At 39.9% G+C, this 13,335-nt stretch overlaps 8 non-coding genes across 8 annotated transcripts; all 8 read right to left on the bottom strand.

Annotated features, from left to right (window-relative positions):
* Positions 1 to 1,762: 1,762 nt before the first annotated feature.
* trnaa-agc (transfer RNA alanine (anticodon AGC)) lies at positions 1,763 to 1,834 on the bottom strand. The gene has a single exon. It is a non-coding gene; the product is annotated as a tRNA-Ala (tRNA).
* Positions 1,835 to 3,073: 1,239 nt separating this feature from the next.
* On the bottom strand, positions 3,074 to 3,145 carry trnaa-cgc (transfer RNA alanine (anticodon CGC)). The gene has a single exon. It is a non-coding gene; the product is annotated as a tRNA-Ala (tRNA).
* A 2,063-nt stretch (positions 3,146 to 5,208) lies between these two features.
* trnaa-agc (transfer RNA alanine (anticodon AGC)) lies at positions 5,209 to 5,280 on the bottom strand. Its single transcript has one exon. It is a non-coding gene; the product is annotated as a tRNA-Ala (tRNA).
* Positions 5,281 to 6,519: 1,239 nt separating this feature from the next.
* Positions 6,520 to 6,591, bottom strand: trnaa-cgc (transfer RNA alanine (anticodon CGC)). The gene has a single exon. It is a non-coding gene; the product is annotated as a tRNA-Ala (tRNA).
* Positions 6,592 to 8,649: 2,058 nt separating this feature from the next.
* Positions 8,650 to 8,721, bottom strand: trnaa-agc (transfer RNA alanine (anticodon AGC)). Its single transcript has one exon. It is a non-coding gene; the product is annotated as a tRNA-Ala (tRNA).
* Positions 8,722 to 9,960: 1,239 nt separating this feature from the next.
* On the bottom strand, positions 9,961 to 10,032 carry trnaa-cgc (transfer RNA alanine (anticodon CGC)). Its single transcript has one exon. It is a non-coding gene; the product is annotated as a tRNA-Ala (tRNA).
* A 2,057-nt stretch (positions 10,033 to 12,089) lies between these two features.
* On the bottom strand, positions 12,090 to 12,161 carry trnaa-agc (transfer RNA alanine (anticodon AGC)). Its single transcript has one exon. It is a non-coding gene; the product is annotated as a tRNA-Ala (tRNA).
* Positions 12,162 to 13,248: 1,087 nt separating this feature from the next.
* Positions 13,249 to 13,320, bottom strand: trnaa-cgc (transfer RNA alanine (anticodon CGC)). The gene has a single exon. It is a non-coding gene; the product is annotated as a tRNA-Ala (tRNA).
* Between the last annotated feature and the right edge of the window lie 15 nt (positions 13,321 to 13,335).

Below are 13,335 nucleotides of genomic sequence, written 5' to 3'. Positions count from 1 at the left end.
GGTATGTTTCCGGCAGGGTTCAAAGAAATATGAAGCAATGCCAATGTATTTTTTGCCCATTGGCTTGTCCACCTGGCCACCACAATACTGCATCTTTGGAAAATTACTGTGAAATCTTGAGACCAATTAAAAATCAAGGTATGCTTGTCCAGTCAAGCCTTGCTGGAAAACATGTCTGATCCCAAATGAACAAAGGTATGTGCTCTACCACTGAACCACTTTGTCTAGAAATACTCCAAAAAGAAACACCATCAAACCTGCTAGTCCATAGATGCATGGAAAAACAAAAATTTGATTTCAAAATGTTGCGCCTGAATGGATGCCATGTTTCAAAGCCTCTCTTGACACCCATCCAGACTTATTGTACTTGTATATATTTTATAAGTGCTGCAAGATTCAACCGTAATGTGGGACTGGGAGTTTGCACTTAAGCTTGAGTTTGAGCATCTATCTCGGCATCAGACTACAATAATCCTACACTATACCATACATACACTTTTACTGACGGATATTTCAACAAAAGGTATCTAACAATCACTGAGTTATAATTTGGCAGGGTGACAGTGCACAATGGATTTATAGTTTTTTTTAAGCTTGTGGATGAAAAGTTGATTTTTGAATATCCATTAGCCAAAGAGTGGGAGCTATGATTTATACTGGTCAAAGCACTGAATGGTCTAAACTTACCAAATATTAGCTTCTGACATCCATTAGGCCACTGTGGATGTCAGAAGTGTTGACATGGCATATTTAAGTCAAGGTCTCTAAAATTCCTTCCAGTGTAATATGGCAGCTTGCAATGACTAAAGCAGTGTCAGGAGATGCTGGGGATTGAACCCAGGACCTCATACATGCTCTACCACTGAGCTACATCCCCTTTGGTTCAATTCTCCAAAATGATAGAATGGACAAAAACGGAACAGATTTGATGGTTTAGAAACAACAAAAATGAACAAAGGTATGCGCTCTACCACTAACCCGCTTTTTCTAGAAATACTATGTATATATGTTACAAAGCCTCTGTGTGAAGAAGCCCTAAGTCCCACCCACCATTCGAAAGGTATTCTTATTGGCTAGAATAATATCTCAATCAAAGTCTTCTACGTCACCGCATGCTAGCGCTAAGTGGACGTAAACAAGATGGATGCCCGCGTCGGAAGCGGCGCCTTTTTTTTTGCGGCGGCTGTAAAGAACAAACCCGCGGACAGAAACAATTGTGGATGGTCTCATTCTGTAGCTAACAGTCTGAAGAAAAGATCGATGCCAAACACCATCTTATAAGTCAAACAGGTCATTTGATATGGATTGAGAAATGCGCCGGACAGAGCCTTTATGTGGATATTTTCACTGTAGAAAACGTTGTTTACTTGACAATATCTCAAAATCCGATAACTTCAGGAAAAATACAAGTGGATATTGTTTTTCTATGGATCCTTACCGACAGACTGAGTACAAGAATGTACAGATTGGAAGCCGTTTTGTCCGTCATAAAAAGCAAACAGGTAGGACATGCGTTTGTAAAAGTTGAGACTTTCTCACAAACTATTGGTAATTGCTTCTTGGGGCATATTATTCAATGTAAATCAATGACATATTCGTTTTGTTGAGAAAATAACCTTTAAAATGATGTATAACTTGCTGGTATTGACCGCGGAAATAAAAGAGATGATGTAAGAGAACTTTTGTAATTTGGAAACTGCGCGCCGGCGTGCAGGTGACAGGTATCTGAAATTCCTTCCAGTGTAATATGGCAACTTGCATCTGGAGATGCTGGGGATTGAACCCAGGACCTCATACATGCTAAGCATGCGCTCTACCACTGAGCTACATCCCCTTCGGAACTGTAAGCAAAAATGATGGACCAAAATGGAACAGATATAATGGCTTAGGAACAGAACACAAATAGTGATCGGATAGAAAATTCAAGAATAAATTCCTCTTTCACTGGTAATAGTAGAAAAAGCTTCAGTTGTAGTCATCTGGACTCAGTTTGACCCAGATGATCTGGACTCAGTTTGACCCAGATGACTACAACTGAAGCTTTTTCTACTATGGAACACGCCTGGACGAATGAGGGATTACACCGACATATTTCACTGGTAATGACACAAAGGTCTGTGCCATTGTTACTTTACTTACATAAGCGTCACTTTTTGTGTGTTACAGTTACTTCTTTGGTCTGATCACCCAGTCCACAAGTGTTCCTGTACCTATATATTCACAAATCGAGCACTGTTAAGCAGGTGACGTCCTTTGCTGGTCAAGGGGAAAAGAAAGGTATGTTTCCGGCAGGGTTCAAAGAAATATGAAGCAATGCCAATGTATTTTTTTCTCATTGGCTTGTCCACCTGGCCACCACAATACTGCATCTTTGGAAAATGACTGTGAAATCTTGAGACCAATTAAAAATCAAGGTATGCTTGTCCAGTCAAGCATTGCTGGAAAACATGTCTGATCCCAAATGAACAAAGGTATGCGCGCTACCACTGAACCACTTTGTCTAGAAACACTCCAAAAAGAAACACCATCAAACCTGCTAGTCCATAGATGCATGGAAAAACAAAAAGTTGATTTCAAAATGTTGCGCCTGAATGGATGCCATGTTTCAAAGCCTCTCTTGACACCCATCCAGACTTATTGTACTTGTATATATTTTATAAGTGCTGCAAGATTCAACCGTAATGTGGGACTGGGAGTTTGCACTTAAGCTTGAGTTTGAGCATCTATCTCGGCATCAGATGACAATAAACCTACACTATACCATACATACACTTTTACTGACGGATATTTCAACAAAAGATATCTAACAATCACTGAGTTATAATTTGGCAGGGTGACAGTGCACAATGGATTTATAGTTTTTTTTAAGCTTGTGGATGAAATGTTGATTTTTGAATATCCATTAGCCAAAGAGTGATGCTATGATTTATACTGGTCAAAGCACTGAATGGTCTAAACTTACCAAATATTAGCTTCTGACATCCATTAGGCCACTGTGGATGTCAGAAGTCAGAAGTGTCTCTGAAATTCCTTGCAGTGTAATATGGCAGCTTGCCATGACTAAAGCAGTGTCTGGAGATGCTGGGGATTGAATCCAGGACCTCATACATGCGAAGCATGCGCTCTACCACTGAGTTACATCCCCCTTCAGAAGTGTGAGAAAAAATGATAGAATGGACCAAAACGGAACAGATTTGATGGCTTTGGAACAGAACACAAACAGTGATCGGATAGAAAATTCAAGAATAAATTCCTCTTTCACTGGTAATGACACAAAGGTCTGTGCCATTGTTACTTTATTTAAGTAAGCATCGATTTTTGTGTGTTACAGTTACTTCTTTGGTCTAATCACCCAGTCCACAAGTGTTCCTGTAGCTATATATTCACAAATCAAGCACTGTTAAGCAGGTGACGTCCTTTGCTTTGCTGGTCAAGGGGAAGAGAAAGGTATGTTTCCGGCAGGGTTCAAAGAAATATGAAGCAATGCCAATGTATTTTTTGCCCATTGGCTTGTCCACCTGGCCACCACAATACTGCATCTTTGGAAAATTACTGTGAAATCTTGAGACCAATTAAAAATCAAGGTATGCTTGTCCAGTCAAGCCTTGCTGGAAAACATGTCTGATCCCAAATGAACAAAGGTATGTGCTCTACCACTGAACCACTTTGTCTAGAAATACTCCAAAAAGAAACACCATCAAACCTGCTAGTCCATAGATGCATGGAAAAACAAAAATTTGATTTCAAAATGTTGCGCCTGAATGGATGCCATGTTTCAAAGCCTCTCTTGACACCCATCCAGACTTATTGTACTTGTATATATTTTATAAGTGCTGCAAGATTCAACCGTAATGTGGGACTGGGAGTTTGCACTTAAGCTTGAGTTTGAGCATCTATCTCGGCATCAGACTACAATAATCCTACACTATACCATACATACACTTTTACTGACGGATATTTCAACAAAAGGTATCTAACAATCACTGAGTTATAATTTGGCAGGGTGACAGTGCACAATGGATTTATAGTTTTTTTTAAGCTTGTGGATGAAAAGTTGATTTTTGAATATCCATTAGCCAAAGAGTGGGAGCTATGATTTATACTGGTCAAAGCACTGAATGGTCTAAACTTACCAAATATTAGCTTCTGACATCCATTAGGCCACTGTGGATGTCAGAAGTGTTGACATGGCATATTTAAGTCAAGGTCTCTAAAATTCCTTCCAGTGTAATATGGCAGCTTGCAATGACTAAAGCAGTGTCAGGAGATGCTGGGGATTGAACCCAGGACCTCATACATGCTCTACCACTGAGCTACATCCCCTTTGGTTCAATTCTCCAAAATGATAGAATGGACAAAAACGGAACAGATTTGATGGTTTAGAAACAACAAAAATGAACAAAGGTATGCGCTCTACCACTAACCCGCTTTTTCTAGAAATACTATGTATATATGTTACAAAGCCTCTGTGTGAAGAAGCCCTAAGTCCCACCCACCATTCGAAAGGTATTCTTATTGGCTAGAATAATATCTCAATCAAAGTCTTCTACGTCACCGCATGCTAGCGCTAAGTGGACGTAAACAAGATGGATGCCCGCGTCGGAAGCGGCGCCTTTTTTTTTGCGGCGGCTGTAAAGAACAAACCCGCGGACAGAAACAATTGTGGATGGTCTCATTCTGTAGCTAACAGTCTGAAGAAAAGATCGATGCCAAACACCATCTTATAAGTCAAACAGGTCATTTGATATGGATTGAGAAATGCGCCGGACAGAGCCTTTATGTGGATATTTTCACTGTAGAAAACGTTGTTTACTTGACAATATCTCAAAATCCGATAACTTCAGGAAAAATACAAGTGGATATTGTTTTTCTATGGATCCTTACCGACAGACTGAGTACAAGAATGTACAGATTGGAAGCCGTTTTGTCCGTCATAAAAAGCAAACAGGTAGGACATGCGTTTGTAAAAGTTGAGACTTTCTCACAAACTATTGGTAATTGCTTCTTGGGGCATATTATTCAATGTAAATCAATGACATATTCGTTTTGTTGAGAAAATAACCTTTAAAATGATGTATAACTTGCTGGTATTGACCGCGGAAATAAAAGAGATGATGTAAGAGAACTTTTGTAATTTGGAAACTGCGCGCCGGCGTGCAGGTGACAGGTATCTGAAATTCCTTCCAGTGTAATATGGCAACTTGCATCTGGAGATGCTGGGGATTGAACCCAGGACCTCATACATGCTAAGCATGCGCTCTACCACTGAGCTACATCCCCTTCGGAACTGTAAGCAAAAATGATGGACCAAAATGGAACAGATATAATGGCTTAGGAACAGAACACAAATAGTGATCGGATAGAAAATTCAAGAATAAATTCCTCTTTCACTGGTAATAGTAGAAAAAGCTTCAGTTGTAGTCATCTGGACTCAGTTTGACCCAGATGATCTGGACTCAGTTTGACCCAGATGACTACAACTGAAGCTTTTTCTACTATGGAACACGCCTGGACGAATGAGGGATTACACCGACATATTTCACTGGTAATGACACAAAGGTCTGTGCCATTGTTACTTTACTTACATAAGCGTCACTTTTTGTGTGTTACAGTTACTTCTTTGGTCTGATCACCCAGTCCACAAGTGTTCCTGTACCTATATATTCACAAATCGAGCACTGTTAAGCAGGTGACGTCCTTTGCTGGTCAAGGGGAAAAGAAAGGTATGTTTCCGGCAGGGTTCAAAGAAATATGAAGCAATGCCAATGTATTTTTTTCTCATTGGCTTGTCCACCTGGCCACCACAATACTGCATCTTTGGAAAATGACTGTGAAATCTTGAGACCAATTAAAAATCAAGGTATGCTTGTCCAGTCAAGCATTGCTGGAAAACATGTCTGATCCCAAATGAACAAAGGTATGCGCGCTACCACTGAACCACTTTGTCTAGAAACACTCCAAAAAGAAACACCATCAAACCTGCTAGTCCATAGATGCATGGAAAAACAAAAAGTTGATTTCAAAATGTTGCGCCTGAATGGATGCCATGTTTCAAAGCCTCTCTTGACACCCATCCAGACTTATTGTACTTGTATATATTTTATAAGTGCTGCAAGATTCAACCGTAATGTGGGACTGGGAGTTTGCACTTAAGCTTGAGTTTGAGCATCTATCTCGGCATCAGATGACAATAAACCTACACTATACCATACATACACTTTTACTGACGGATATTTCAACAAAAGATATCTAACAATCACTGAGTTATAATTTGGCAGGGTGACAGTGCACAATGGATTTATAGTTTTTTTTAAGCTTGTGGATGAAATGTTGATTTTTGAATATCCATTAGCCAAAGAGTGATGCTATGATTTATACTGGTCAAAGCACTGAATGGTCTAAACTTACCAAATATTAGCTTCTGACATCCATTAGGCCACTGTGGATGTCAGAAGTCAGAAGTGTCTCTGAAATTCCTTGCAGTGTAATATGGCAGCTTGCCATGACTAAAGCAGTGTCTGGAGATGCTGGGGATTGAATCCAGGACCTCATACATGCGAAGCATGCGCTCTACCACTGAGTTACATCCCCCTTCAGAAGTGTGAGAAAAAATGATAGAATGGACCAAAACGGAACAGATTTGATGGCTTTGGAACAGAACACAAACAGTGATCGGATAGAAAATTCAAGAATAAATTCCTCTTTCACTGGTAATGACACAAAGGTCTGTGCCATTGTTACTTTATTTAAGTAAGCATCGATTTTTGTGTGTTACAGTTACTTCTTTGGTCTAATCACCCAGTCCACAAGTGTTCCTGTAGCTATATATTCACAAATCAAGCACTGTTAAGCAGGTGACGTCCTTTGCTGGTCAAGGGGAAGAGAAAGGTATGTTTCCGGCAGGGTTCAAAGAAATATGAAGCAATGCCAATGTATTTTTTGCCCATTGGCTTGTCCACCTGGCCACCACAATACTGCATCTTTGGAAAATTACTGTGAAATCTTGAGACCAATTAAAAATCAAGGTATGCTTGTCCAGTCAAGCCTTGCTGGAAAACATGTCTGATCCCAAATGAACAAAGGTATGTGCTCTACCACTGAACCACTTTGTCTAGAAATACTCCAAAAAGAAACACCATCAAACCTGCTAGTCCATAGATGCATGGAAAAACAAAAATTTGATTTCAAAATGTTGCGCCTGAATGGATGCCATGTTTCAAAGCCTCTCTTGACACCCATCCAGACTTATTGTACTTGTATATATTTTATAAGTGCTGCAAGATTCAACCGTAATGTGGGACTGGGAGTTTGCACTTAAGCTTGAGTTTGAGCATCTATCTCGGCATCAGACTACAATAATCCTACACTATACCATACATACACTTTTACTGACGGATATTTCAACAAAAGGTATCTAACAATCACTGAGTTATAATTTGGCAGGGTGACAGTGCACAATGGATTTATAGTTTTTTTTAAGCTTGTGGATGAAAAGTTGATTTTTGAATATCCATTAGCCAAAGAGTGGGAGCTATGATTTATACTGGTCAAAGCACTGAATGGTCTAAACTTACCAAATATTAGCTTCTGACATCCATTAGGCCACTGTGGATGTCAGAAGTGTTGACATGGCATATTTAAGTCAAGGTCTCTAAAATTCCTTCCAGTGTAATATGGCAGCTTGCAATGACTAAAGCAGTGTCAGGAGATGCTGGGGATTGAACCCAGGACCTCATACATGCTCTACCACTGAGCTACATCCCCTTTGGTTCAATTCTCCAAAATGATAGAATGGACAAAAACGGAACAGATTTGATGGTTTAGAAACAACAAAAATGAACAAAGGTATGCGCTCTACCACTAACCCGCTTTTTCTAGAAATACTATGTATATATGTTACAAAGCCTCTGTGTGAAGAAGCCCTAAGTCCCACCCACCATTCGAAAGGTATTCTTATTGGCTAGAATAATATCTCAATCAAAGTCTTCTACGTCACCGCATGCTAGCGCTAAGTGGACGTAAACAAGATGGATGCCCGCGTCGGAAGCGGCGCCTTTTTTTTTGCGGCGGCTGTAAAGAACAAACCCGCGGACAGAAACAATTGTGGATGGTCTCATTCTGTAGCTAACAGTCTGAAGAAAAGATCGATGCCAAACACCATCTTATAAGTCAAACAGGTCATTTGATATGGATTGAGAAATGCGCCGGACAGAGCCTTTATGTGGATATTTTCACTGTAGAAAACGTTGTTTACTTGACAATATCTCAAAATCCGATAACTTCAGGAAAAATACAAGTGGATATTGTTTTTCTATGGATCCTTACCGACAGACTGAGTACAAGAATGTACAGATTGGAAGCCGTTTTGTCCGTCATAAAAAGCAAACAGGTAGGACATGCGTTTGTAAAAGTTGAGACTTTCTCACAAACTATTGGTAATTGCTTCTTGGGGCATATTATTCAATGTAAATCAATGACATATTCGTTTTGTTGAGAAAATAACCTTTAAAATGATGTATAACTTGCTGGTATTGACCGCGGAAATAAAAGAGATGATGTAAGAGAACTTTTGTAATTTGGAAACTGCGCGCCGGCGTGCAGGTGACAGGTATCTGAAATTCCTTCCAGTGTAATATGGCAACTTGCATCTGGAGATGCTGGGGATTGAACCCAGGACCTCATACATGCTAAGCATGCACTCTACCACTGAGCTACATCCCCTTCGGAACTGTAAGCAAAAATGATGGACCAAAACGGAACAGATATAATGGCTTAGGAACAGAACACAAATAGTGATCGGATAGAAAATTCAAGAATAAATTCCTCTTTCACTGGTAATAGTAGAAAAAGCTTCAGTTGTAGTCATCTGGACTCAGTTTGACCCAGATGATCTGGACTCAGTTTGACCCAGATGACTACAACTGAAGCTTTTTCTACTATGGAACACGCCTGGACGAATGAGGGATTACACCGACATATTTCACTGGTAATGACACAAAGGTCTGTGCCATTGTTACTTTACTTACATAAGCGTCACTTTTTGTGTGTTACAGTTACTTCTTTGGTCTGATCACCCAGTCCACAAGTGTTCCTGTACCTATATATTCACAAATCGAGCACTGTTAAGCAGGTGACGTCCTTTGCTGGTCAAGGGGAAAAGAAAGGTATGTTTCCGGCAGGGTTCAAAGAAATATGAAGCAATGCCAATGTATTTTTTTCTCATTGGCTTGTCCACCTGGCCACCACAATACTGCATCTTTGGAAAATGACTGTGAAATCTTGAGACCAATTAAAAATCAAGGTATGCTTGTCCAGTCAAGCATTGCTGGAAAACATGTCTGATCCCAAATGAACAAAGGTATGCGCGCTACCACTGAACCACTTTGTCTAGAAACACTCCAAAAAGAAACACCATCAAACCTGCTAGTCCATAGATGCATGGAAAAACAAAAAGTTGATTTCAAAATGTTGCGCCTGAATGGATGCCATGTTTCAAAGCCTCTCTTGACACCCATCCAGACTTATTGTACTTGTATATATTTTATAAGTGCTGCAAGATTCAACCGTAATGTGGGACTGGGAGTTTGCACTTAAGCTTGAGTTTGAGCATCTATCTCGGCATCAGATGACAATAAACCTACACTATACCATACATACACTTTTACTGACGGATATTTCAACAAAAGATATCTAACAATCACTGAGTTATAATTTGGCAGGGTGACAGTGCACAGTGGATTTATAGTTTTTTTTAAGCTTGTGGATGAAATGTTGATTTTTGAATATCCATTAGCCAAAGAGTGATGCTATGATTTATACTGGTCAAAGCACTGAATGGTCTAAACTTACCAAATATTAGCTTCTGACATCCATTAGGCCACTGTGGATGTCAGAAGTCAGAAGTGTCTCTGAAATTCCTTGCAGTGTTATATGGCAGCTTGCCATGACAAAAGCAGTGTCTGGAGATGCTGGGAATTGAACTCAGGACCTCAAACATGCGAAGCATGCGCTCTACCACTGAGCTACATCCCCTTCGGAACTGTAGGCAAAAATGATAGAATGAACCAAAACGGAACAGATATGATGGCTTTGGAACAGAACACAAACAGTGATCGGATAGAAAATTCAAGAATAAATTCCTCTTTCACTGGTAATGACACAAAGGTCTGTGCCATTGTTACTTTATTTAAATAAGCATCGCTTTTTGTGTGTTACAGTTACTTCTTTGGTCTAATCACCCAGTCCACAAGTGTTCCTGTAGCTATATATTCACAAATCAAGCACTGTTAAGCAGGTGACGTCCTTTGCTGGTCAAGGGGAAGAGAAAGGTATGTTTCCGGCAGGGTTCAAAGAAATATGAAGCAATGCCAATGTATTTTTTGCCCATTGGCTTGTCCACCTGGCCACCACAATACTGCATCTTTGGAAAATTACTGTGAAATCTTGAGACCAATTAAAAATCAAGGTATGCTTGTCCAGTCAAGCCTTGCTGGAAAACATGTCTGATCCCAAATGAACAAAGGTATGTGCTCTACCACTGAACCACTTTGTCTAGAAATACTCCAAAAAGAAACACCATCAAACCTGCTAGTCCATAGATGCATGGAAAAACAAAAATTTGATTTCAAAATGTTGCGCCTGAATGGATGCCATGTTTCAAAGCCTCTCTTGACACCCATCCAGACTTATTGTACTTGTATATATTTTATAAGTGCTGCAAGATTCAACCGTAATGTGGGACTGGGAGTTTGCACTTAAGCTTGAGTTTGAGCATCTATCTCGGCATCAGATGACAATAAACCTACACTATACCATACATACACTTTTACTGACGGATATTTCAACAAAAGGTATCTAACAATCACTGAGTTATAATTTGGCAGGGTGACAGTGCACAATGGATTTATAGTTTTTTTTAAGCTTGTGGATGAAAAGTTGATTTTTGAATATCCATTAGCCAAAGAGTGGGAGCTATGATTTATACTGGTCAAAGCACTGAATGGTCTAAACTTACCAAATATTAGCTTCTGACATCCATTAGGCCACTGTGGATGTCAGAAGTGTTGACATGGCATATTTAAGTCAAGGTCTCTAAAATTCCTTCCAGTGTAATATGGCAGCTTGCAATGACTAAAGCAGTGTCAGGAGATGCTGGGGATTGAACCCAGGACCTCATACATGCTCTACCACTGAGCTACATCCCCTTTGGTTCAATTCTCCAAAATGATAGAATGGACAAAAACGGAACAGATTTGATGGTTTAGAAACAACAAAAATGAACAAAGGTATGCGCTCTACCACTAACCCGCTTTTTCTAGAAATACTATGTATATATGTTACAAAGCCTCTGTGTGAAGAAGCCCTAAGTCCCACCCACCATTCGAAAGGTATTCTTATTGGCTAGAATAATATCTCAATCAAAGTCTTCTACGTCACCGCATGCTAGCGCTAAGTGGACGTAAACAAGATGGATGCCCGCGTCGGAAGCGGCGCCTTTTTTTTTGCGGCGGCTGTAAAGAACAAACCCGCGGACAGAAACAATTGTGGATGGTCTCATTCTGTAGCTAACAGTCTGAAGAAAAGATCGATGCCAAACACCATCTTATAAGTCAAACAGGTCATTTGATATGGATTGAGAAATGCGCCGGACAGAGCCTTTATGTGGATATTTTCACTGTAGAAAACGTTGTTTACTTGACAATATCTCAAAATCCGATAACTTCAGGAAAAATACAAGTGGATATTGTTTTTCTATGGATCCTTACCGACAGACTGAGTACAAGAATGTACAGATTGGAAGCCGTTTTGTCCGTCATAAAAAGCAAACAGGTAGGACATGCGTTTGTAAAAGTTGAGACTTTCTCACAAACTATTGGTAATTGCTTCTTGGGGCATATTATTCAATGTAAATCAATGACATATTCGTTTTGTTGAGAAAATAACCTTTAAAATGATGTATAACTTGCTGGTATTGACCGCGGAAATAAAAGAGATGATGTAAGAGAACTTTTGTAATTTGGAAACTGCGCGCCGGCGTGCAGGTGACAGGTATCTGAAATTCCTTCCAGTGTAATATGGCAACTCGCATATGGAGATGCTGGGGATTGAACCCAGGACCTCATACATGCTAAGCATGCGCTCTACCACTGAGCTACATCCCCTTCGGAACTGTAAGCAAAAATGATGGACCAAAACGGAACAGATATAATGGCTTAGGAACAGAACACAAATAGTGATCGGATAGAAAATTCAAGAATAAATTCCTCTTTCACTGGTAATGACACAAAGGTCTGTGCCATTGTTACTTTACTTACATAAGCGTCACTTTTTGTGTGTTACAGTTACTTCTTTGGTCTGATCACCCAGTCCACAAGTGTTCCTGTACCTATATATTCACAAATCGAGCACTGTTAAGCAGGTGACGTCCTTTGCTGGTCAAGGGGAAGAGAAAGGTATGTTTCCGGCAGGGTTCAAAGAAATATGAAGCAATGCCAATGTATTTTTTTCTCATTGGCTTGTCCACCTGGCCACCACAATACTGCATCTTTGGAAAATGACTGTGAAATCTTGAGACCAATTAAAAATCTAGGTATGCTTGTCCAGTCAAGCATTGCTGGAAAACATGTCTGATCCCAAATGAACAAAGGTATGCGCGCTACCACTGAACCACTTTGTCTAGAAACACTCCAAAAAGAAACACCATCAAACCTGCTAGTCCATAGATGCATGGAAAAACAAAAAGTTGATTTCAAAATGTTGCGCCTGAATGGATGCCATGTTTCAAAGCCTCTCTTGACACCCATCCAGACTTATTGTACTTGTATATATTTTATAAGTGCTGCAAGATTCAACCGTAATGTGGGACTGGGAGTTTGCACTTAAGCTTGAGTTTGAGCATCTATCTCGGCATCAGATGACAATAAACCTACACTATACCATACATACACTTTTACTGACGGATATTTCAACAAAAGATATCTAACAATCACTGAGTTATAATTTGGCAGGGTGACAGTGCACAATGGATTTATAGTTTTTTTTAAGCTTGTGGATGAAATGTTGATTTTTGAATATCCATTAGCCAAAGAGTGATGCTATGATTTATACTGGTCAAAGCACTGAATGGTCTAAACTTACCAAATATTAGCTTCTGACATCCATTAGGCCACTGTGGATGTCAGAAGTCAGAAGTGTCTCTGAAATTCCTTGCAGTGTAATATGGCAGCTTGCCATGACTAAAGCAGTGTCTGGAGATGCTGGGAATTGAACTCAGGACCTCAAACATGCGAAGCATGCGCTCTACCACTGAGCTACATCCCCTTCGGAACTGTAAGC

Source organism: Eucyclogobius newberryi, unplaced genomic scaffold (genome assembly GCF_026437365.1).
Source record: "Eucyclogobius newberryi isolate DKJ021-1_F unplaced genomic scaffold, fEucNew1.0.hap1 SCAF_4, whole genome shotgun sequence".
In the NCBI taxonomy this organism is placed as follows: Eukaryota; Metazoa; Chordata; class Actinopteri; order Gobiiformes; family Gobiidae; genus Eucyclogobius; species Eucyclogobius newberryi.
The sequence above is the reverse complement of the archived record's forward strand: the minus strand, read 5'-3'. Positions and strand labels throughout refer to the sequence as shown.